Below are 26,512 nucleotides of genomic sequence, written 5' to 3'. Positions count from 1 at the left end.
CTGCTATTTTTCAGCTTTCTGTCCCTTGCTCTCATTTAACCACAGGTATTGTAAAAAGGAGTTTTGCATTTCATGGCAGAGGAGCCCAGGTTTACTTGGGAACAAGGTCCAGCATGGCTGCAAGCCTGGTGAGGGGCAGCAGATCCCTGGCTCTGGAGAAGATTCTTTCTTGTTATGAGTTGTAAACAGATAAGATTGGAGCCAACTCATCCACCAGACCTTCAGTAGAACTTCTGACTCACTCTGAGCTAACATAAAGTGTGTGGGAATTGGGACATCCTGTCCCAGGATTGAAGACCACCTCACCCTCTGTGTCTAGGTGGAACCTTGCAGCCCACTGAGAACAAATCTCTTGCTGCATGGCACCACTTCTGAAGTAATGTCTGTGACCAACAAAGTCAACAATACAAGCTCAGAGCTATGTTAAAATCATCACTGATGAAAGCAGGCTAGACATTGTCAAGATGGGCCATCTATTGAGACAGGAAATTTGGGATACCATCTTTGGGGTGATCCGTGGTCATGTTTTGAGGGCATCTGACCCAGAGCCTGTGCATCCTGGACCACCTCCCATGGAAGCCTGAGCCGGCCATGTAGCTTTCTCCCTTTGTCTCATAACCATGTCCACCAACAAGAATGCTAATTTACCAGCTGCCTGCCTTAAGAACAAGGGGAAAGCCAGTACAGAAATGAGGCGGCATCAAATAAAAGTTAATGTGGAGCTGAGGAAAGCTAAGAAGGATGACCAGATGCTGAAAAGGAAATGTAAGCTCATTTCCCCATGATGCTACCTCTCCACTGCAGGGAAACCGCAACAACCAGTGCACTGTAAATTGGTGTATTGATGACATTATCAAAGGCATAAATAGCAACAATTTGGAAAGCAAGATCCAGGCTACTCAAGCTGCTAGGAAACTGCTTTCTAGGGAAAAGCAGCCCCCCATAGACAACATAATCCAGGTGAGTTTGAATCCAAAATTTCTGTCCTTCTTGGGCAGAACTGATTGTAGTCCCATTCAGTTTGAATCTGCTTGGGCTCTCACTAACATTGCTTCCGGGACATCAAGAACAGACCAAGGCTGTGGTAGATGGAGGTGCTATCCCAGCATTCATTTCTCGGCATCTTCCCATGCCTACATCAGTGAACAAGCTGTATGTGCTCTAGGAAATATTGCAGGTGATGGTTCAGTTTTTAAAGACTTGGTTATCAAGTATGGTGCAGTTGATCTGCTTTTGGCTCTCCTTGAGGTTCCTGATATGTCATCGTTAGCATGTGATTAATTATGTAATCTTACTTGGACACTTTCAAACCTTTGTCGCAACAAGAATCCTGCACCCCCTGTTAGATGCTGTTGAGCAGATTCTTCCTGCCTTAGTTTGTCTCCTGCATCACGATGATCCAGAAGTCTTGGCAGATACCTGCTGGGCCATTTCCTACCTTACTGATAGTCCAAATGAATGGATTGAAATGGTTGTGAAAACAGAAGATGTGCCCTAGCTTGTGAATCTTCTAGGAGTTACTGAATTGCCCATTGTGACTCCTGTGCTAAGAACCATAGGAAATATTGTCACTGGACAGATGAACAGACATAGGTTCTAATGGATGCAGGAGCACTTACTGTTTTTCCCAGCCTGCTAACAAACCCCAAAACTAATATTCAGAAGGAACCCACGTGGACAATGTCAAACATCACACCTGACGGCCAGGACCGGATATGGCAAGTTGTGAATCATGGATTAGTCCCATTCCTCCTTGGTGTTCTCCCTAAGGCAGACTTTAAGACACAAAAGGAAGCTGTCTGGGCTATGCGGAACTATACAAGTGGTGGGACAGTTGAACAGATTGTATACCTCATTCATGAGGCATAATAGAACCATTGATGAATGTTTTAACTGAAAAGGATACCAAAATTATTCTGGATGCCATTTCAAACATCTTTCAGGCTGCTGAGAAATTAGGTGAAATGGAGAAACAGTGTAATGATTGAAGAATGTGGAGATTTGGACAAAACTGAGGCTCTACAAAACCATGAAAATGAGTCTGTGTACAAAACTTCATTAAAATTGATTGAGAAGTATTTCTCTGTAGAGGAAGAGGAAGATCAGAATGTTGTGCCAGAAACTACCTCTGAAGGCTATATGTCCAGGTTCAGGATAGCACTCGGGGGGACCTTTAATTTTAAGATTGTACAGCTGAGGCAGAAAGTTGTTTGTTGTGTACTCCGTTTGGTAGAAATTTGTCTTATTCTTTCTCTACTAAGAACTCTTTTTAAATGTGTTTTCTTACAGTAGCACTTTTTAAAATTAATTAATTTATTTTTTCAGCGTAACAGTATTCATTCTTTTTGCACCACTTTTTTTTGCACTTTCTTTTTCTTTTTTTTTTTTTTATAAACATATAATGTATTTTTATCCCCAGGGGTACAGGTCTGTGAATCACCAGGTTTACACACTTCACAGCACTCACCATAGCACATACCCTCCCCAATGTCCATACCCCCTCCCCCTCTCCCAACCCCACCTCCCCTCAGCAACCCCCAGTTTGTTTTGTGAGATTAAGAGTCATTTATGGTTTGTCTCCCTCCCAATCCCATCTTGTTTCATGTAGCACTTTTTTTTTATTTCTTTTCAGCGTAACAGTATTCATTGTTTTTGCACCACAACCCAGTGCTCCATGCAATATGTGCCCTCCCTAATACGCACCACCTGGTTCCCCAACCTCCCACCCCCTGCCCCTTCAAAACCCTCAGGTTGTTTTTCAGAGTCCATAGTCTCTCATGGTTCACCTCCCCTTTCAATTTCCCTCAACTCCCTTCTCCTCTCCATCTCCCCATGTCCTCCATGTTATTTGTTATGCTCCACAAATAAGTGAAACCATATGGTAACTGACACTCTCTGCTTGACTTATTTCACTCAGCATAATCTATTCCAGTCCTGTCCATGTTGCTACAAAAGTTGGGAATTCATCTTTTCTGATGGAGGCATAATACTCTATATGTATATGGATCACATCTTCCTTATCCAATCATCTGTTGAAGGGCATCTTTTGGTTTTGTCCACAGTTTGGCGACTGTGGCCATTGCTGCTATAAACATTGGGGTATAGATGGCCCTTCTTTTGACTACATCTGTATCATTGGGGTGATTATGCAGCTGTGCAATTGCAGGGTCATAAGGAAGCTCTATTTTTAATTTCTTGAGCCATCTCCACACTGTTCTCCAAAGTGGGGGCAACAACTTGCATTCCCACCAACAGTGTAAGACGGTTCCCCTTTCTCCACATCCTCTCCAACACATGTTGTTTCCTGTCTTGCTAATTTTGGCCATTCTAACTGGTGTGAGGTGGTATCTCAATGTGGTTTTAATTTGAATCTCCCTGATAGCTAGTGATAATGAACATTTTTTCATGTGTCTGATAGCCATTTGTAAGTGTTCATTGGAGAAGTGTCTGTTCATATCCTCTGCCCATTTTTTGATATGATTATCTGTTTTGTGTGTGTTGAGTTTGAGGAGTTCTTTATAGATCCTGGATATCAACCTTTTGTCTGTACTGTCATTTGCAAATATCTTCTCCCATTCCATGGGTTGCCTCTTTGTTTTGTTGACTGTTTCCTTTGCTGTGCAGAAGCTTTTGATCTTGATGAATTCCCAAAAGTTCATTTTCGCTTTTGTTTCCTTGGCCTTTGGAGACATATCTTGAAAGAAGCTGCTGTGGCTGATATCGAAGAGGTTACTGCCTATGTTCTCCTCTAGGATTCTGATGGATTCCTGTCTCACGTTGAGGTCTTTTATCCATTTCGAGTTTATCTTTGTGTATGGTGTAAGAGAATGTAAGTATCATTCTTCTACATATAGCTGTCCAATGTTCCCAGCACCATTTATTGAAGAGACCGTATTTTTTCCATTGTATATTTTTTCCTGCTTTGTCAAAGATTATTTGACCATAGACTTAAGGGTCCATATCCGGGTTCCCTACTCTGTTCCACTGGTCGATGTGTCGGTTTTTATGCAAGTACCATGCTGCCTTGGTGATCACAGCTTTATAGTAAAGCTTGAACAGGCAATGTGATGCTGCCAGTTTTCTTTTTATTTTTCAACATTTCCTTAGCAATTTGGGGTCTCTTCTGATTCCATACAAATTTTAGGATTATTGGGGTGCCTGGGTGGCTCAGTGGCTTAAAGCCTCTGCCTTCGGCTCAGGTCATGATCTCAGGGTCCTGGGATCGAGCCCCGCATCAGGCTCTCTGCTCAGTAGGGAGCCTGCTTCCTCCTCTCTCTCTGCCTGCCTCTTCCTACTTGTGTTCTCTATCTGTCAAATAAATAAATAAAATCTTAAAAAAAAAAAACAAATTTTAGGATTATTGGCTCCAGCTCTTTGAAAAATACCAGTGGAATTTTGATTGGAATGGCATTAAAAGTATAGATGGCTCTAGGCAGTATAGACATTTTAACAATGTTTATTCTTCCAATCCAAGAGCATGGAATGGTCTTCCATCTTTTTGTGTCTTCTTCAATTTCTTTCATGAGTGTTCTGTAGTTCCTCAAGTACAGGTCCTTTACCTCTTTGGTTAGGTTTATTCCCAGGTATCTTATGGTTCTTGGTGCTATAGTAAATGGAATTGATTCTCTAATTTCCCTGTCTGTATTTTCATTGTTAGTGTATAAGAAAGCCACTGATTTCTGTACATTGACTTTGGATCCTGCCACGTTACTGAATTGCTTTATGAGTTCTAGTAGTTGGGGGGGGGAGTTTTTGGGGTTTTCCATATAAAGAATCATGTCATCTGCAAAGAGAGAGAGTTTGACTTCTTCCTTGCCAATTTGGATACCTTTCATTTCTCTTTGTTGTCTGATTGCCATTGCTAGGATTTCTAATACTATGTTGAACAAGAGTGGTGAGAGTGGGCATCCTTGTCGTGTTCCTGATCTCAACGGGAAGGCTGCAAGCTTTTTCCCATTGAGGATGATATTTGCTGTGGGTCTTTCATAGATAGATTTTATGAAGTTCAGGAATATTCCCTCTATCCCTATACTTTGAAGTATTTTAATCAGGAATGGATGCTGGATTTTGTCAAATGCTTTTTCTGCATCAATTGAGAGGACCATGTGGTTCTTCTCTCTTCTCTTACTGATTTGTTTTCTCACAGTGATTGATTTGTGAATGTTGAATCATCCTTGTAACCCAGGGATGAATCCCACCTGGTCATGGTAGATAATCTTTTTTTTTTTTTTTTTAAATATTTTATTTATTTGACAGACAGAGATCACAAGTAGGCAGAGAGACAGGCAGAGAGATAGAGGAAGGGAAGCAGGCTCTCCATTGAGCAGAGAGCCCGATGCGGGGCTCGATCCCAGGACGCTGGGATCATGACCTGAGCCAAAGGCAGAGGCTTTAACCCACTGAGCCACCCAGGTGCCCGGTAGATAATCTTTTTAATGTGCTGCTGGATCCTGTTTGCTAGGATCTTGTTGAGAATCTTTGCATCCATATTCATCAGTGATATTGGTCTGAAATTCTCCTTTTTTAAGGGTCTTTGCCTGGTTTGGGGATCAAGGTAATGCTGGCTTCATAAAAAGAGTCTGGAAGTTTTCCTTCTGCTTCAATTTTTTGAAATAGCTTCAGGAGAATAGGTGTTATTTCTTCTTTGAAAGTTTGGTAGAATTCCTCAGGGAATCCATCAGGTCCTAGGCTCTTGTTTCTGGGGAGGTTTTTGATCACTGCTTCAATCTCATTACTAGATATCGGTCTATTCAGGTTGTCAATTTCTTCCTGGTTCAATTTTGGGAGTTTGTAGTTTTCCAGGAATGCATCCATTTCATCTAAGTTGCTTAGCTTATTGGCATATAACTGTTGGTAATAATTTCTGATGATTGTTTCTATTTCCTTGGTGTTCGTTGTGATCTCTCCCTTTTCATTCATAATTTTATTAATTTATGCTTTCTCTCTTTTCTTTTGGATTAGGGTGGCCAATGGTTTATTGATCTTATTGATTCTTTCAAAAAACCAGCTTCGAGTTTCATCGATACGTTCTACTGTATCTCTGGTTTCTACCTCATTGATCTCTGCTCTAATCTTGATTATTTCCCTTCTTGCGTGTGGAGTTGGTTTGATTTGTTGTTGATTCTCCAGTTCTTTAAGGTGTAGAGACAGCTGGTGTATTCTGGATTTTTCCATTTTTTTGAGGGAGTCTTGGATGGCTATGTATTTCCCCCGTAGAACCGCCTTTGCTGTATCCCATAGGTTTTGGACCGACGTGTCTTCATTCTCATTGGTTTCCATGAATTGTTTAAGTTCATCTTTGATCTCCTGGTTGATCCAAGCATTCTTAAGCAAGGTGGTCTTTAGCTTCCAGGTATTTGCGTTCCTTCCAAACTTTTCCTTGTGATTGAGTTCCAGTTTCAAAGCATTGTGATCTGAGAATATGCAGGGAATATTGTCATTCTATTGGTATTGGTTGACTTCTGATTTGTGACCCAGTATGTGGTCTATTCTGGAGAAGGTTCCATGTGCACTTGAGAAGCATGAGTGTTCTGTTGTTTTAGGGTGGAATGTTCTGTATATAAATCTATGAGGTCCATCTGGTCCAATGTTTCATTCAACGCTTATTTCTTTATTGATTTTCTGCTTCAATAATCTGTCTATTACTGAGAGAGGCATATTAAGATCTACTATTAATGTATTCATATCACTATGACTATCTTGATTAATAGTTTTCTTATGTAATTGGCAGCTCCCATATTGAGGGCATAGATAGTTACAATTGTTAGATCATCTTGGTGGATAGTCCCTTTAAGAATGATGTAGGATCCTTCTGTATCTCTGACTACAGTCTTTAGTTTAATATCTAATTCATCTGATATGAGAAATGCTACCCTGGATTTCTTTTGAGGCCCATTGGCATGAAAGATGCTTCTCCATCCCTTCACTTTCAGTCTGGGTGTATCCTTAGGTTCAAAATGGGTCTCTTGTAGACAACATATGGATGGGTCCTATCGTTTTATCTAATCTGCAGCTCTGTGTCGTTTTATGGGTGCATTTAGGCCATTCACATTGAGAGTGATCATTGATAGTTACATTTTTATTGACATCATGTTACCTTTGAAGTCTTTCTGTCTGTAGATTGTCTCTATATTTCTGTTCAATGATATTTTTAGGATTTTTTCTCTTTTATAGGACCCCACTTAATATTTCCTGCAGTGTCGACTTGGTGGTCGCATAGTCTTGTAAGCCTTGCTGGTCTTCGACACTCTTTATCTCTCCATCCATTTTGAATGTCAGTCTTGCTGCATAGAGTATTCTTGGCTGCATGTTCTTCTCATTTAGTGCCCTGAATATATCTTGCCAGCCCTTTCTGGCTTGCTAGGTCTCTGTGTACAGGTCTGATGTTATTCTGATGGGCTTTCTGTATGTAAGGAGATTCTTTGTCCTAGCTGCTTTCAAGAGGGTCTGTCTACAATTATAATTCTTCATTCTTACTATTAGGTGTCACAAGGACTTTAGAGAATCTATAATCCTGGGGGAAACCATTCTGCCTCTAGTACTTGAACGCTGGTTCCATTCACGAGATTGGGAAAATTTTCATGGAGAACTTGCTCCAGTATATCTTCTAGACTTCTTTCTTTCTCTTCCCCTTCAGGGATTCCAATAATTCTGATGTTGGAACGTTTAATGGCATTATTTATTTCCCTGATTCTGTTTTCATGGCTTCTGAGCTGTTTGTTCCTGGCTTCCTCCTGATCCTTTCTCTCTATCTGCTTGTCCTCCAGATCACTAATTCTATGTTCTGTCTCAGTTACCCTAGCTTTCAGAGAATTTAGATTAGATTGGAACTCATTGAGAGCATTTTGAACATCATTCCAGGTGGCTTTTAGTTCTGCCCTAATCAATTCCGTTTGGTCATCCATGGTTTTCTCCAACCTAGCTATTGCCTGGATAATTGTTAGCCTGAATTCCCTTTCCGACATATTGTCTATGTCAATAGTCATTAGCTCTGTTGCAGAAGGCCCATCCTCTTTATTTTTATTCTGTTGGGCATTCCTCTTCCTAGTCATTTTGGTGAGAGATGGCTGGATGTAGCTGGATGTATCAATCGTGGTGTAGTCAAGGTTCAACCTGGAATGCTTCTGAGCAATCAGGATTCCCCATCCAAATGAAAGAAAACGAAAAGAAAAAGAAAAAAAAAGAGAGAGGGGGGAAAAAAAGTGAAGATAAAAGAGAAGGCTCAGCCCAAATGGGCCCTAAGGTAAGATTTATGAAGTATACAAACAAAAACAGACAAACAGAAAGACTGATAAAAGTATATGACATGAGAAAAAATATATATATATAAGCAAATAAAAAGGAAGAGCCTCGTCAAAACGAACCCCATATATAAGATTTATATACTATCAGGACAAACACAAATTCACAGAAACACTGGTGGAAGGAAAAGATGGGAGAGTGGTTATAAATTCTCAGTGTGGCCAAGGAAACTTATTTTGATTCTTCCTGGATGTATCCTGATATTTTGTTAAAGGACTCTTCTTTCCTAAGATACAGGGGAATTAAAAATTGGTTTACCTATAGGGGTAGCATTGATTGGGGAAAGGGGATTACCTTGAAGTTTAACTCTATATGAATATTAGAAAATAAAAATAAAAAAGAATAAACTAGACTAAACTATACTAAAATTTAAAAAAAAATTAAAAAATACAAAAGCAAAAGAAAAACACAGGTATATGTATCAAAAGTTCAGGTTAAAAGCTTATTATGGAATTTGATGTATTGGACATCTCACTGTGATGGTAAATAGGTTAAAAATATCTATATAAAAAAATGAACCAGAATAATGGGAACAAGTTAAAAATAAAAGTTCTATCTATGAAGTATTGGTGGTTATTCTCTTGTCGTTTCCCCCCTCCCAACCCTGGTTGGTTTTCTAGGGGAGGGGCCTGCCACATGGGTTTTCAGTCAATGACATTCCCTGAGTTAATGCCTCCCACCTCCCTCAAGGGGGTGGGCTCTAAGGAAACCGGTTTTTCAGGCTTTTGTTCTGTAGGTTTTATGTTTGTTCATTTGTTTTCTCTCGTCTTGACAACTTTTGATGGTTTTTGGAGGTTTAGAGGAAAGAAAACTGCACCCCAACCTCCCTCTCAGAGAGAAACCTCAGTCTGCTCCCCTGTGGGTGCTGCAGAGCACATAACTTCCCCCTAGGCTTCTGGCAAGCAGGTTCCGAGTCGCGGTCCCTGGGGATGCAGGATCTGCTTGTACCTAAAACCACAGCAGCAGTGGCTGTCTGGGCAGCTCCAGACCGCCAGAGAGCTTCCAAGCATTGATAGCATACTGAGATTTTCCCACTGGCTCTGTCTGGGAGTACCTGGTCTTTCTGGGTCCGAGAGCACCGGGCTGGAGCCTGTGCGCACCTTTCTCAGGGGCGGGTGTGGGGCACGCGCGTCTCAGGATCTCATAGCAAGGCGTGGCATTCTGCCATCTGGCGAGGCTCCCAGCCCCTCATGGGAGCCAGACCCCACCTGTTCTCAGGCGCTCTGGTGGCTCAGGGACCAAGACCTTTTTTCTCCGCTGCACTCTCTCTAGTTCAGTGCCAGGGGTGGCTGTCCTGGGTCCGGGGACTTAAGCCTCTGTCCCTACCACCCGATTCTCACAACTCCCCCCCCCCCCCACAATCCTTTGCTCTTTTTGAGTGCTTTCAACAAGACTTCAAGCTAATGCTGGTCCCCAGATGCAAGGCACCCTTGTATTGGGGTATTACTTTCTAATTGATCACCTCTGGTGGCTTCCTCCCCCTTTTGTTTATCTTCTGATATCAGCCTGACGTTCCCACTCCACTTTACCTGCCCACTGGCATCTTCTGCCCCTGTAGAGATCCCAACGTGTAAAATTCTGATCTCAGGGTGATTTCATGGGTGATTGGAGTTCTTTGGTAGGTAATCAGCTCACTTTAGGGTACAGGTTGAAATGGCACCTCCTTTTACTTCCCCGCCATCTTGTCTCCCCTATTGTACCACTTTTTACAACAAAGCTCTACTTGACCCGTTCCAAATTGTATGAACTATATGAAACTCCTCCTCTCAATGGGTTTCTTATTTCTATGTGGAATCTCCTATCTTGCAGTGTCCTATAAATAATGATTAAATTCCACCCTTTTCTTTAAATGAAAGAAAGAAAGAAAGAAAGAAAGAAAGAAAGAAAGAAAGACTGATTTGGCTGCTTTGGAGTGTGGAGATTCCTCCAGAAATTAAAAATAGAGCTTCCCTATGACCCTGCAATTGCACTGCTGGGTATTTACCCCGAAGATACAGATGTAGTGAAAAGAAGGGTCATCTGTACCCCAATGTTTATTGCAGCAATGGCTACGGTTGCCAAACTGTGGAAAGAACCAAGATGCCCTTCAACGGATGAATGGATAAGGAAGATGTGGTCCATATACACAATGGAGTATTATGCCTCCATCAGAAAGGATGAATACCCAACTTTTGTAGCATCATGGACGGGACTGGAAGACATCATGCTGAGCGAAATAAGTCAAGGAGAGAGAGTCAAGTATCATATGGTCTCACTTATTTGTGGAGAATAACAAATAAAATGGAGGACATGGGGAGATGGAGAGGAGAGGGAGTTAAATGAAACTGGAAGGGGAGATGAACCATGAGAGACTATGGACTCTGAAAAACAACCTGAGGGTTTTGAAGGGGCAGGGGGTGGGAGGTTGGGGGAACAAGGTGGTGGATAATAGATAGAGCACGTATTGCATGGAGCACTGGGTGTGGTGCAAAAACAATGAATACTGTTACGCTGAAAATAAATTTAAAAAAAAAAAGAAAGAAAGAAAGAAATAACCCAAGTCAGAGACAAAAGGTTTCCAGGATGAGTTTTTCACTTATATCACATTTTCAGCCCAAACTTCTCTCCACTTCAAGTTCTTCTTCAACTTTGCATGCCACTCTGGTTGTAATGGATCCAAATGATCTGACGCATTTTTGGATTTTTCTAAAAACTGAATAGAATTTAATCGAACCTTTATATGCTGAAATAAACTGCCAGGGTTCTATTCAAATCCATTTAATCAAGACAGTACTACTGGGACAGTAAGATATAATCAGCTGGCAGAACATTAGCGTAGATATCCAGCATAACACCTGTCATGGTGAATTCACATAGCTTACCTCTCCACACAGGGAAGTACTGGTCTATAGCTTATAGGGCAGGGATGGGGATAGAGGAGACAATGATTGGCAAGTATGTAGGTTGGATATGACTTGCAAAGATGATCTCTATTGTTGTCCCATTGTTTTTAGTAAAACAGATTTCTTGTCCATAATGAAGAGTTTGTTCAAGAAGCTTTCCATGAAGAATTCAACTGCATTTATTGGAATGAATTTACTGAAGTAGTTCTATTCTCATCCCTTTGCTTCGTAATGTACTTTATGAGCCTCTAGTCCCTAAGAAATACTTAACATCAATGCAAACGTCTAAATGGATAATCATAGACTCACAAAAATAATGTCAGCAACCATATATAATACCAGGGAAAATCAAAAGATAACAAAATGAATACAAACGATAAAGTATATTGAAAAAAGAATTAATTTTTTTTAAGTAAACTTTTTTTGGGGGGAGGGTAGGCTCTGTGCCTAAAGCAGGATTTGAACTCACAACTCTACGACCAAAACCTGAGGTGCAATCAAGATTCAGAAAGTTAACCAATTGAGCCACTTGGGTCCCCACCCTTTTTCTTAGGTATTAAGTAAACTCTCTCTCTTTTTTTAAAGCAAACTCTACACCTACCATGGGGCTGAACTCAGGACCCCAAGATCAAGGGTCATTTGCTTTGCAGACTAAGCCAACCAAGCCCCCTTAATAGTACTACTTTTATTGAGTAGTTAAACCAAGAGGAAAAATGCAAATACTATAATCCATATGAGAAGGGAGGTGGCTTTTTTTTTTAATTTATTTATTTTTATTTGTTTATTTACAGCATAACAGTGTTCATTGTTTTGGCATCACACCCAGTGCTCCATGCAGTATGTGCCCTCCCTATTACCCACCACCTGGTTCCTCAACCTCCCACCTCCCCCACCCCCCGCCGCCCCTTCATAACCCTCTGGTTGTTTTTCAGAGTCCATAGTCTCTCATGGTTCATTTCCCCTTCCAGTTTCCCTCAACTCCCTCTCCTCTCCATCTCCCCATGTCCTCCATGTTATTTGTTATGCTCCACAAATAAGTGAGACCATATGATACTTGACTCTCTCTGCTTGACTTATTTCGCTCAGCATAATTTCTTCCAGTCCTGTCCATGTTGCTACAAAAGTTGGGTATTCGTCCTTTCTGATGGAGGCATAATACTCCATTGTGTATATGGACCACATCTTCCTTATCCATTCATCCGTTGAAGGGCATCTTGGTTCTTTCCACAGTTTGGCGACCGTAGCCATTGCTGCAATAAACAAATGGCCCTTCTTTTCACTACATCTGTATCTTTGGGGTAAATACCCAGCAGTGCAATTGCAGGGTCATAGGGAAGCTCTATTTTTAATTTCTTCAGGAATCTCCACACTGTTTTCCAAAGTGGCTGCACTAACTTGCATTCCCACCAACAGTGTAAGAGGGTTCCCCTTTCTCCACATCCTCTCCAACACACGTTGTTTCCTGTCTTGCTAATTTTGGCCATTCTAACTGGTGTTAGGTGGTATCTCAATGTTGTTTTAATTTGAATCAGGGAGGTGGCTTTTATTGTATATAATGAATCTAACCCAACTTCTCAATATATTTGAGAAATTCTCAATATATTCTAATCCAACAGCTCAATATCTTTGGTGTCAACAGTGAAAAGACTCCATATCTTCTAAATCCTTGGGTCACACATAGTGCAACACAGCTTTCCCTTACTTGTATTTCCATAAACCCGTCACCACCCAGCACATACAAGCACTGCCCTCATGTTCAGAAGCACAAGGTCCCAAGTTCACATTGGGCAATGGCAGTCTAGCCAATCCAAATCCCTTTAGTGGATTTTCTTGAACAACAATAAAGCAAAGCTCTAAATATGCAAGGTATCACTATTAGGAAAAAGGTAGCTGCTGGTCCCTCAGCTGCTGGTCCCACAGCTGCTGTTTCCACAGACTCGTGAGGATGCTTTCTGCATTTACTTTTACACCTGCATTTACTTTTGCAACCAATATACTGGGAAGAGGTGGGACATCAGTGTCCCATGTCTACCAGGAGGACAGGATGATTCTGTAAAAGGGAGGCAGATGGAAAGACTGTCTGCCTGCACTATTGTCACAGCACTGCTATGGACTTACTGATTAAGCACTGTGCTTTGCCATCTGTGTATGTAATTCTGGGTAAGGACACAAAATTATTGTCCATACATGACCACTGTCTCATTGCATACTACAATGAAGGACCTTTTACTTGAAGTATAAAAAGAGACCCAACTGACTACTATTTAAGCATAACTTTAGAATGTATTAAAAGCTTACTTCTCCCCAGGATGTGTTCCATTCCCCTGAAGACAAAAGGACTATTTTCAGGCCCCTGAAACTCTGGTATAACAGACAATACCACTTCCAGTGAGGTAGACAGGGTATGTGGACACTGAGTGGATGACGGAAGGGAGAGAGCTATTCTCCTATCTAATCAACACTCCCAGGTACATCTTTGCAGAGGAGGAAGGCCTATATTTTTCCTCTTTTTCATCCATAGTGGTGCAAGTGTCAAAGGATAACATTCTCCAGCATGGTTAGTAACACCTGACTGTCATTACTTGTCCTTATAAGTTGGATGTAATAACACCTTGCTTTATTAACTACAATTACTTGAGGAAAGAGGCAGATGTGATATAAAACCAAAACACTTGTTTGCAGTCTTAGAATTGCAGCTGGGAAGCACAGATTCAGGTGGTAACCCAAATTGTGTCCCACCAGGGAGCAAGAGTTAGGGATTTTTTTAAGACAAGAGGCAATACTTGGACATGTTTACAAATAATTATGATTGGTGTCTCTGGCAGAAAACTAATATTGGTTAAGCAAAATTGGTGGCTAAGGCCATCGTTGAATAAAAGTCTATTACTGTAGCAAGTTACACGTGTTCCTGCAGAGCTCCTGGAGTATTAGTGGTTTGATCCTTTTCCAAATGTCGTGGTCCACCCAGTCAGGACATGGATAAGGTCCACCTCCTTAATGGCCCTGGCTCTATTTTAAAAACCTCTGATGTAAGTGAGCCCATTTCCTTTCTCCTCTCACCCATTTCAAAAACTTAGAAGTCATATTTGCCACATATTTATATTTTTAATATAAAAAAAAGACTTAGGACATTTTCAGTCACTAAAATTATATCCTATACCTATCAAGGCACAAGCAATACTTAGTTGATTATTTCCCATGGTCCATTAATTCTAAATCTTAGTAGCAGGTTATTACTTATAATGAAAAGCAGGAATGAACAAGTCTTAAAATTTTCTATTTTTCCTGCGTCTCCTTTCATTACCAATAAACTGTACATTTAGAAGCTCAGACTTACTATATAATGATTGCTTTTTAAATTTTTTTTTATTTTTTAAATTCTTTTAAGTAGGCCCCACACCCAGGATGGAGTCCAACCTGGGTTTTAAACTCACAACCCTGAGATCAAGACCTGAGCTGAGATCAAGAGTCCTGTTTTTAACCAATTGAACCACCCAGATGCCCCTCATCATTGCATTTTAAAATCAATTGGACAAAAATAGGAATAGAAGTTTTCTCAAAACAAGTTCCATCAATGTATCATCCTTCTTCAATCACATGTCAATTAAAAGAACTCATTTCAACCTATTGAAAATGTTAGGAATTGTCTAGCTTAAATTCAACCAGTTTTAGTTACCAGTATAAAGCCTAGATCCCCAACGTGGCTGGTTAAAAAATAGTGAACAAGTATTCTAAAGATGTCAGGATGTTCTGTGCCCATCTTACTGACTGGCACACAGCAGGCACAAAGTAGATGTGTGTGGACCCATAAAAGAGTACATAATGAATGCCCAGAATCAGGTGAGCAGGCAAAGAGGAAGGGAAAACAGAAGGAGGTGAGAAGGAAGAGTCAAAGAGTCCTTAAATTCAAGATGTACCTAACCACTTGCTTGTGCGTCACTGGAACCACCTTGTCCTGTGCAGCAGCCTTTTCATCCAGGAATAACACACTACAAGGCATGGGCTGTGGGAGGTGGGGAGTTTTCCAGGAGAGCACCAGGACTCCAGCCTCAGCCCTTAAAGCCAAAGTTCAAGGGTTGTGGGGAGAACTGGGGAATGCTGTGACCCTGCTAGTCAGCATCCCACACATTCTGGTGCCTTTCTTATAAGTCCTGATGGTCCTCTTCCTGATCCTACAGGCCTGCAGATTAATGAAGGGTGGATGGATTTTGAAGGGAGGGAGATAAATAGCCTTGAGCAATTTAAGGGTTGAGGTACAGTTGGCAATAACAGGTTTCAGTCTTGAGCTGCATGAATTTCACAACCTAAGCTGTAGCTGTGACATACTTAGAAAACCTATCCTTAGGGCGAGAGCTTATTTGGATACTGTGCCAAACATGGGGATAAGAGCATGCAGTGTCCTAAAGACCTCAGGTCAGCTGAAAGGAGAGTGCTCTGCATATTCCAGGTTGGTGCAGAGTAGCCCGGAATGTGGAACAGGACATGCATGGACATAGTCCTCCTGAACGGAGGGCTGGAGGTTCCTTGACTTCCTGGCCTGTGTGGGCCCTGAAGGCTTGGGGAGGGGGTATCACCCAATAGAAGATAACTGGGAACTCTTTCTGCTAGAGAACCAAGGGGCCCTTCAGGCAGCAGGACCCAGTAGGGACTGATGGGGATCAGTTTGTCGCTGCTGCCTCAGGGTGATCTTAAGTGTGTGCACTCCCTCCATGCTGGAGACAATGGAGTGATTGGAGCCAAGCTTCCATCTATTTGGGCCTGCAGGGCCCCAGCTACCCAAGTCCAGTGACGAAGGTGAGCTGTCCATGTCTGGGCCATGAAGGTCATGGTAACCAGGGACTTAGAACAGGCAGGAGTCAGGAGACACTGGGATACAGGAGCAGGATCTTGGGGGGGACAAGTCATCTGTATAATCCCAAACCCTGCTCTACATAAATGTGCATATTTCTCCTAAAGGCAGAAAGAGAGCACACTGCCCTGCCTTGCTAAGTCAGGGCCAGTAGATTGGCTATTGTAAACTCCTATAAGAGACACTCAGTGCCCTGGTTGTTGGAGAAGCCTGGGACCCCATGGGTGGCAAGTCCAAAGGGGACAGACTGTCACCAACAAGCAGCTACCATGTCAGGGTGAATGTACAGGTGGTTGGGTGTGGGCTCCAGCTCCATAGGCTAGCAAGTCCCTGTAAGGCCCTGGTTGGCCAAATGGGTGCACCCTGCCTACATGCAGGCCAAGAAGTGTAGTGTAGGCAGTGATCTGGAATAGGCCAAGGGCCCCAGAACTGGGCTTTTAGGGGAAAACATTAGCCTACCCAATGGGCAGCATTCCCCCTAAAGGTAGTGTTCAAGTTTACTAACCAACCCCCTTTAGAGGCTCCCAAGGGCAGTTTAGGGGACCGTCTAATAAGAAACACCAGGTAGCCCTGATTGCAAGAGCAGGGACTCTCCCTGAATGATGGAGAAGTAGGTGTTAGGGGGCTTAGAAGACAATGCCATCAAGCTGCTCTCAGGAATGAAGGAGTCAACGAAGAATAAAAAGCATGGTATCCAAAGGAACTGGAAGAAGGCCCTGTCCCACACATGGGAGAAATGTTTTTTAAAATATCTGGAGAAGCCCAGAAAGCAGAACATTTTAAGGCAGAGAGCTCTAGCAGACCATGAGCTAGGAAATGTGAAGGAAGTTTTAATGTGGACAAGTCAGTCAAGGAGGGCCTCCACAAGGAAGATTTTATAGAATTTTAGTGTGTAGAGGGGCATGGAGGAAAACAGAGCTGGATGGTGGGCTCCTGTCTGAGGAAGTTGGCAACTCTCTCGCCTAGGCTGAAGAGCCACACTAAGGGCTCTGACAGTGTGGTGCTGAGCCTGCAATACTAGTCAAGCCCTGGCCTGGACACTCAGCTCTCCTGAGAAGACTGCTTGAGGAGCCAACAGAGAGTTAACCCTGAGCTGAGTTGTCACTGAGAGGAGTGGGTTGGAGTAGGGCAGGAAATGTTCGCAGAACGCTTTTGTCCTTTAGTGAAATACTGAGCTCTGGTTCTGTAGCTGGTTTGGAAGGAAGCTGTTGGGTTAGTTCCCTTCCCCTCCACCCAACCCCCTGCTCTTCCTCTCCTCTGGCACCTGTCACACCTCGGCTATCTTTTTTTTTTTTTTTTAAGACTTTATTTATTTGACAGACAGAGATTACAAGTAGGCAGAGAGGCAGGCAGAGAGAGAGAGGAGGAAGCAGGCTCCCTGCTGAACAGAGAGCCCGATGTGGGGCTCGATCCCAGGACCCTGGGATCATGACCTGAGCTGAAGGCAGAGGCTTTAACCCACTGAATCACCCAGGAGCCCACACCTCGGCTATCTTCTGGCCCCCTGGGAGGCTGGGCCTTCCCACCTGGGTCAGCCAGTGGCTGGTAGGGGCTGAAGACTCCGTTGGGCAACTGTCCCACTCTGCCTCCCTCATGTGGACAGCCCAGCAAGGATGGCTGAGCCTTCCCATATCTGCCTGGATCTGTCCAGTGTTCTTAGGAGGATGAAGGGTTGGCATGGGATCTTAGCTTAATAGAGAGTGTGCTGGGTTAGAAGAGCCCTCAAAGGTGATTAGAGTCTTCAATTACAGATGAAGAACTTGACTTCTGTGGAGTGACCTGAACAAGGCTATGCAGTGAGTTAGTGATGTAGCAAGACCTGGGCCCAGACATCCTGGTTCCTGGTAAAGGGCAATTCACAATGCACCTCCCAGAGTCTGAGGAGAAATCCTCAGGGTAGATGGCTTTCTACATTCCTCAACATTACTCTTTGTAACCCTGTTCCCAGAATTAGAGCCATACCCTCAAGGAACTTATAGCTTAGAAGACAACTAATTTTTAAAAGATTGATTGATTGATTGATTGATTGAGAGAGATAGAGATTGATATATTTATTTGAGAAAGCCTGAGAACGAGAGTGAGCATGATGGGAGGGGCAGAGGGAGACAATCTTCAACCCTGCTCCTGCTAGCAACAGAACACTACGAGGGGCTTGATTTCAGGACCTATGAGCTCTTCACCTGACCTGAAACAAAGATTCAGATGCCCACCTGACTGGACTACCCAGGCACCCCAGAAGACAAGTATTTTTCTGTCATTTCTTATTAAGCCACACCTGTCCCCGTCCTATAAAACTCCCCCAGCTCCCCATCACCCAGGGGAGAAAGTTGAGCTGCTTATCAAAGCACACATAGCCCTCTGGGAGTGGGCCTACCCTGCCCTATCAGCCACTTCCAGGCTCTCAGCTGGGGGCACATTGGGCCAACCTGCCCCTTTCCCCTTTGGGCCTTTGTCTTTATTGCTCTTATCCCAGGGTGCCCTTCCCCACTACAGAGTGAGATCCTACCACCACTCATGCCTTAGTCCATCCAGGAGCCTGCTCTGTTCTTCCCAATGGAAACCAATCTTTTCCTCCCAGAAAACTGCTCTGACACCACTCTGACTCTCAACATATCCTCCCCTGGAGCATAGACATTTGCATATTTTGCCTTTGCCTTCTTGTCCTTCTTGGGTGGGGAGTTTTTGTTCATGTTCATGTCCTCCCAAGCACACAGCCTGGGGCTTGAAATATGGAAGACTTTGCATTTGCTGAAGGATATGTCCTTACTGGCACCCCAGCCCCTCGGCCCAGGGAGCATGTGTGGAGAACCCATACTATGTGTGGGCACCATCCCTTAACCCCTGCCTTCCTCCAACCATTCCCCCTTGTATCAGGTAAGATGGTCTCCCACCTCTACTGCTCCTTCTGTTCAGTCTTCATGAAGACATCCTTCTCTGCTCCAGCCTTCGTGACCACTCTGCCCTCTGAAAGCCCAAGGCTTCTCTATGTATTACACCTTGACCACAAGTGCATCTTGCCTTGCATTACTGCAATGGTATAGGGAATAGTTGCTAGGAGTTCAGACTGGCTGCGTGACCTTAAGAAATTTACTTAACCTCTCTGGGGCTCACTTTATCAATAAAATAGGGTAGTAAAAAGACCTACCTTGAGCATTATGACAGTACATATAATTTTGAAAGAGCTCAGTAAATAAGAGGCATTATAATTAGTTATCTTTTTATTCATTCACACCACAAGTATCAGGAGAGCACCTGCTGTGTGCCATACACTAATGCCACATGCTCTGGGAACTTGGTGAGTGAGTCACAATACATGGAGAACACATAATCTTCTATGCTAAATTCCTAATCACATATTGAACTCTTGGGGGATAAGGACAGGGCAGGGCACAATGCCAAACACACAAATATTTAATAAATGCTGGCTGGATGCATGCTTGAGTGAATGAGTAAATCACTTATGACTGAGTGAACTGTGCAAGGACAGTCCAGGAACACATGAATGGAAACCTGGCGTGCACACCCTGCTGGGGTCAGCCTTCCACTGTTTGAGCCAATGAATGGAAGAAGTGCAGACCACAGACAGCAGCTGTCGTGGGTGTCTTCTCTCCTCACCTCTGGTAGGACTAATCTCTGGTTCCAGGCCATCTGGGCAAGCCCCTGGGCATGTCTCCTGTGTTCTCCCACAGCGCCCTCTGCTGTCATTGCCAAAGCACTTCTCACTCTGCACAGAACAGGGCACACAAACTTCCTGTGCAGGTAATGGGAGTCAAGGGCTGAAGCTGGCTGGCCCAAGAACAGCAACAGCACCACCAGGAAGGCAACCGGTGGCAACTGACAGGGGGGCTTTGGGGTTGGTTGGAGACACTAGGGAGTGGTGGAGACCTTGGTGATTGACATCATTCTTAACCAGAGGGGACAGCCCCAACTCAGCCTCAGGCAAGGGCAGCCAGTAGGAAAATGGACTAGCTGTTCCTGGCCCTATCCATGGTCCTGGAAGTCTGAATTCTTTGTGAAAACATCTGCTTCTAACGTGTGTCAACTGATCTTAAAGACAAACAAAAGCCTTAACAATGAAGCCAAGCCAAGCCAAGCAAGACTGTGGTAGGTGGTGTGTAACCTCTGCTGGGCCCTGCAGTTCTTCATCTTCTTGCCCATATCCACTGCCCTGCCTTAGAAGGCAGGATCATTCACCTCGGCCATCCTAGGTTGGAGCAAGAGAAAAAAAAAAAAAAAGAGACTCCCTCCTTAGGCGTTGCCGGAAAGGAGTACTGTTGAGTGCATGAGTGCATGCACTAATGAAGGAGGGAGTTCATGACTAAATGAAGGAATGAGTGAGCATGAAATGAGTGCTCATCTGTTGTCCATCGACTTTCTGCAGAGCTATTGACTGTGACCCTATAGCATCCAATCAAAATGAAAGTGAGACAGGAGGCAGGATCAGCAGTTGGCAAGACAGAGAGGCTAGACAGGCTTCGAAACACAAGGGACTCCCCATTCAGGGGTCCTGTATTCCCAATGAGTTCTTTCATATGAGAAGGCCAAGGTGGGCCCCATGACCTCAGGCCCACCCAGACTTGAGAGAGGGCTCGGCTGAACGGTGGAGGTCCTGACACAGGCAGCCTATTTTGGGATCCCACAGTTGGGGCTCCCATCCCACCCAAACTCCTCAATGCTCCCCAATGCCAGAGGTTGAGATGCAGGTAGTGGGAAGTAAGTCTTCCCCTTGGGGAGACTCAGAGTCTCCTACTAGGGCTTGATGAAGGGAGGGATGATCTTCTACCCTCAAGGTCTTAGCAGCACTAAGAATAAAAATTATGTGAGACAAATTAAGACAATTATTGGAGGCCCAATAATGCAACAGGGACTCAAAGAAGGGACCAAGACAGGAAGCTTTTACACATTTTAGGCAAAGTGACAATAAATGTGTGAGGCATTGAAAGGATAAAGAGCCCGGAACTTTGGGAGATTTGATTAGTAAGGAATTCTAAATGGAGTTTGGGCTGGAGGAGTGAATTGGTAAAAAGTAACAAGCGTTGTTTCTAAAGCATTTTTGGCTCTAAATTACCCACCTCTGGTGAAAAGGCATCTCTTTACCTCCTGCTTCAGGGAGGGTATTTTCTTTTTTTATTTTCTTTTTTTTTTTAATTTTCTTTTTTTATTTTTTATTTTTTTTTTTAGGGAGGGTGTTTTCCATGTGAGATGTATTTCCTGCTTTCAGGGGGATGGAGAAAGGTCTAAGTGTCCTTGCATAGGTTGTCTCTTAAGTAACTTTGACTGAAAAATCAGTATGCCAGGGACACCTGGCTGGCTCAGTCAGTGGAGTTTGGGGCCCTTGATCTTGAGGTTATTTGTTCAAGATGCAGGTAGCATTTAGAGATTGCTTAAAAATAAAATCATAAATAAATAAATAATCAGCATACCAAAATGGCACAGTTGGGGGCAGCCTGTCCTTGGCCTTGACAATAAATTGAGGATATTTCTCAGTTTGGACAGTAGCTTGGAGGTTGCCCCTGGGAGAAAAGGATGTGGTTTCCTTAGCTGAGTTAAAGCCAGTGGGGAAACAGGTGAGCAGGCATTCTCCTGTGGCTCTCTTCCTTTCTCTGTACTCCTTCCCCCATGCCCAGGACCAAGAATGGTGTTGTCTCTGCCCCTCTAGGCAGACATCCTGCTGTTGGTCCCCAAGGAAATTCACCCCTTCCAAGCTGACTTGTAAAGGAGGTGTACTGATACTAGGCACACAGTGGGACCTCTGCAGGCTCTGCTTCTTTTCACCTGTGGGACCCTGGGTGAAAGGTCATGGCAGAACTGGGTTCCAGCCCTAACTCTGCCAGACTTGCTGGGTGGGCTTTGGTGGAAGTTATTCATTCCACTGTCCAGGACTCCTTTACCTTAGCCCCTCCAATTGTTTGCCTTCCTCTCAATTTTCATCTTATTTTATTTTTCCTTCCCTTCTCCTATGTTCATCTGCTATATCTATTTTCATCTTCACAAGCGAGGAGGCTAAACTTGCTGGCCATGAGTCATTTCTAGGGCTGCCTCCAGGCTTTGTTGAATCTGGAGGGGGATTGGAATTCCCTCAATACCACAAGCCTCAGGGCTCCAGGGCCCGGTCTTCTTCCTTCCCCAACACCCTCCATTTACCTGTAACTCCCCCTGTCAAAGAGGTCAGGCTCCCTCTTCCCACAGGGCAGATGGCTCCTGGGACAGAGCTCATTCCCGACCACACAACCTGCTGCCTCATCCTACACACCTCCCTCCCTCCCTCTTCCCCATCCTCCTTCCCTCCATCTCAGCCCAGGACTTCCAGATGCTCTTCCATGGAGACTTCTTGATCTGGACTCCTGACCATAGGCCTCCTGACACCCTTGCCCTCACACTGCTCATTCTATCTCTCTGGTGTATTAGGATGGCTATGAGTAAATCAGACCACTGCCCTGTACCTTAAGGCTAGTGCACACCAAGGCTGACTACCCCCTAGCTTGCTCATGGCCTTCATGCACCAGTGTCTAGTGTTCCCTGGGACAGACTGCTTGGGACACCTTGGACTCTGCCTCTGCCTCTATAATGAGACCCCTCTGGTAGGCCTGCTCCCTAGATCCCCACCTGCATTCCTCCCAAGTTAGAATGTCTTCTACCCCCCATTCTAACTGTGGTCTTTGCTCAAATTCTCCTGACTTCTGGGAAATATCACCTTCCAGATAGCAAAAATCCAGTGTTCCTCTTCCTGTTCCCTGGTTTCTAGTTTTCCAATCCCTCCTCTTCTATCTCTCTCAGAACATGGTGTTTGTCCTTATTATGTTCCTGAGGACCCAGATCCTCCCAGAAATTCCTGGCCAGTATCTCAGTATCTCCCTGTTGGTTTTCCTCTGCCTGTCAGGTCAGGAATCTCTTTGTAACATTCAGTCCTTTATAGAACATAAGGGGCTTTCACACATATCACATTGTTGCTGTTCTAATTTCTGGCCTTTGGGTCCCGCTCTTTCACTAGATACTTAACTCTTTGAGAGGGGGGATTCTCCTGTTCACTCAGCCTTGGGTGATAAGCTTTGCATAGAGACATCCAATAAACATTTACAGAGGAATATGTGACTGCCTTGGTCTTGATGGAACCATGCTTAGAAGATTGCTTCCTGTAATTAAGAGGCTGTGCAGTGCAGGAGACTGCAGAGAAGGAAATAAAGGGATGTGGAGAGACCCCTGTGGGTGAGTACCAGAGAGCATGCTGCCCTCTTGTGGCCTACCAGGTGCAGGACAGCCGGAGACACTCCTGGGATCCCAATTCTCACAATTTTTGTTCTCAACAAGATCTTTTCACACTTAAAATGTTGTTGAAGATATCAAAGAGCTTTTCATTACATGGGTTACATGTATTAATGTCTACAATTTTAGAAATGTTAAGGTTTAAAATACTTATTAATTCACTTAAAGTACTGTTAGCAAACTCATCTTAACACAGGTTTGTTTGTTTAATTTAAATTTTAGCTAGAGATCATACAGTGCAAAATGGGTTTCTGGAGTAGACTTCAGTGATTCGTCATGTACATACAAACCCAGTGCTCATGACAACAAGTGTCCTCTTTAATACACATCACCCATGTAGCCTAACCCCCACCCACCTCCCTCCATCAAACCCTAATTTGTCTCTATCCTTGAGTCTCTTCTGGCTTGTTTCCATCTCTTATTTTTTTTCTTTTCCCCCTTCCCATATGGTCATCTGTGTCATTTCTTAAATTCAACATACATCTTCTATTAACACATGTTTAAAATGAAAAATAGCTATATATTTTTAAAAAACTAGTAATAAGAGTGATTTTTTCACATTTTTGCACACTTTTTTTTTAATTTATTTATTTTTATTTGTTTATTTACAGCATAACAGTGTTCATTGTTTTGGCATCACACCCAGTGCTCCATGCAGTACGTGCCCTCCCCATTACCCACCACCTGGTTTTGCACACTTTTTTAACCTCTATATTTTAGTTTTATTTAAATTCAAGTTAGCTAACACATAGTGTATTGTTAATCTGGAGGTAGAATTTAGTGATTCATCAGTTGCATATAACACCCAGGGGTCATGACACCGAAGGCCCTCCTTAATGCCCATCAGCCAATTACCCCATCCTCCCACCCACTTCCCTTCCAGCAACGCTCAGTTTGTTCTCTGTAGTTAAGGGTCTCTTACGGTTTGTCTCCCTCTCTGTTTTTAGTCTATTTTATTTTTCCTTCCCTTCCCCCATGTTCATCAGTTTTGTATCTTAAATTCCACATAGGAGTGACATCTTATGCTATTTGTCTTTCTCTGAATGACTTATTTCACTTAGCATAATACTCTCCAGTTTCATCCACATTGTTACAAGGTGCAAGATTTCCTTCTTTCTAATGGGTGAGTAATATTTGATTGTGTATATATCAAGGTTTCTTGATCCATTCATCAGTCGATGAAAATCATGGCTCTTTCCATAGTTTGGCTATTGTGGACATTGCTACAGTAACATTGGGGTGCATGTAGCCATTTCTAATCCTTTGGATAAATACCTAGTAGTGCAATTGCTGAGTCATAGGGTAGTTCTATTTTTAACTTTCTAAGGAACCACCATACTATTCCCAGAGTGACTGTGCCAGATTTCATTCTCACCAGCAATGTAAGAGGGTTCCATTTTCTCTGTATCCTTGCTAACATAAGTTGTTTCCTGAGCAATTCATTTAACAATCTGACTTATGTGAGGTGGTCTCTCATTATAGTTTTGATTTGTATTACTCTGGTGAAGAGTGATGTTGAGCATTTTTTACATGTGTCTGTTAGTCATTTATGTGTTCTTTGCAGATTTGTCTGTTCATGTCTTCCGGTAATTTCTTCCGGTAATTTTTGGGTTTTGGGTGTTGAGTTTGATGAACTCTTCTAAGATTTTGTAGACTAGACCTTTATTTGATAGATCAGTTGCAAATGTCTTCTCCCATTCTGTAGGCTACCTTTTAGTTTTGTTGATTGTTTCATTTGCTGTGCAAAAAGCTTTTTTTCCTGATGAAGTCCCAATGGTTAATATTTTGTTTTGCTTTCCTTGTCTCTGGAGACATGTCTAGGAAGAAGTTATTGTGGCCAAAGTCAAAGAGGCTTTTGCTTGTGTTCTCCTCTAGGATTTTGATGGATTCCTTCCTCACATTTAGGTCTTTTATGCATTTTGAGTTTGTTTTTGTGTATGGTGTAAAAAAGTGGTCCAGGTTCATTCTTCTGCCCATGGCTGTCCAATTGCCCCAACACCATTTGTTGAAGACACTGTCATTTTCCATTTGTTATTTGTTCCCCCTTTGTCAAAGATTAGTGACCATAGAATTGAGGGTCCATTCCTGAGTCCTCTATTCTTCTCCATGGATCTAGGTGTCTGGTTTTGTGTGAGTACCATACTGTCTCGGTGATTACAGCTTTGAAATATAGCTTGAAGTCTGGAATTGGTTTTGGTTCCCTTTGTCAACATTCTGTTGTCCTTTGGGGGTCTTTTCTGCTTCTTCACAAATTTTAGAATAGTTTGTTCCAGCTCTCTGAAAAATGTTGATGGCATTTTGATAGGGATTTCATTGAATGTGTACATTTCTTTGGGTAGCATAGATATGTTAATAATTTTTTTTTCTCCAATCTGTGAGCATGGAATGTCTTTCCATTTCTTTGTATCTTCCTCATCTTCTTTCATTAAGTGCTCTATAGTTTTCAGAGTACAGATCCTTTACATATTTGGTCAGGTGTCACTGTGTGTGTGTGTGTGTGTGTGTGTGTGTGTGTGTAATTGTTAATGGAATCAATTCCTTGATTTCTCTTTCTTATGCCTCATTGTACTAACAATGTACAGGAATACAACTGACTTCTGTGCATTGGTTTTATATCCTGAGACTTTGCTGAATTGCTCTATCAGTTCTAGCAATTTTTCAGTGGAGTCTTTTGTGTTTTCTACATAGGATATCTTGTCATCTGCAAAGAGTGAAAGACTGACACCTTTGTTGCCACTTTGGGTGTCTTTTATTTGTTTTTGTTCTCTGATTGCTGAAGGTAGGATTTCCAGTGGTATGTAGAACAACAGTAGTGAGAGTACAGATCATCCCTGTCATGTTACTGACCTTAGGGGGAAAACTCTCAGTTTTTTCTGATGGAGATGATATTTGTTGTGGTCTTTCATGATACTTAGGTGTTTTCTTCTTTCCCTACATGGCAGATGTTTTTACCAAGAAAGGATACTGTATTTTTTCAAATGCTTTTTCTGCATCTGTTAAGAGGATCATGTGGTTCTTGTCCTCTCTTTTATTAATGTGGTGCATCACATTGGTTGATTTACAGATAGGGAACCAACCATGCATCCCAGAAATACATGCCCCTTGTCTGTGGTGATTAATCCTTTGAATGTACTGTGGGATCCTATTAGCTATTATCTTGGGGAGCAGGTTTGCATCCAGGTTCATCAGGGATATTGGCCTGAAATTCTTCTTTATG

General features: G+C 42.9%; 1 pseudogene; it reads left to right on the top strand.

Moving 5' to 3' along the window:
• Positions 1–620: 620 nt before the first annotated feature.
• LOC123948770 lies at positions 621–9,314 on the top strand (annotated as a pseudogene).
• Positions 9,315–26,512: the final 17,198 nt, after the last annotated feature.

This window comes from Meles meles, chromosome 1 (genome assembly GCF_922984935.1).
Source record: "Meles meles chromosome 1, mMelMel3.1 paternal haplotype, whole genome shotgun sequence".
NCBI lineage: Eukaryota > Metazoa > Chordata > Mammalia > Carnivora > Mustelidae > Meles > Meles meles.
The sequence above is the reverse complement of the archived record's forward strand: the minus strand, read 5'-3'. Positions and strand labels throughout refer to the sequence as shown.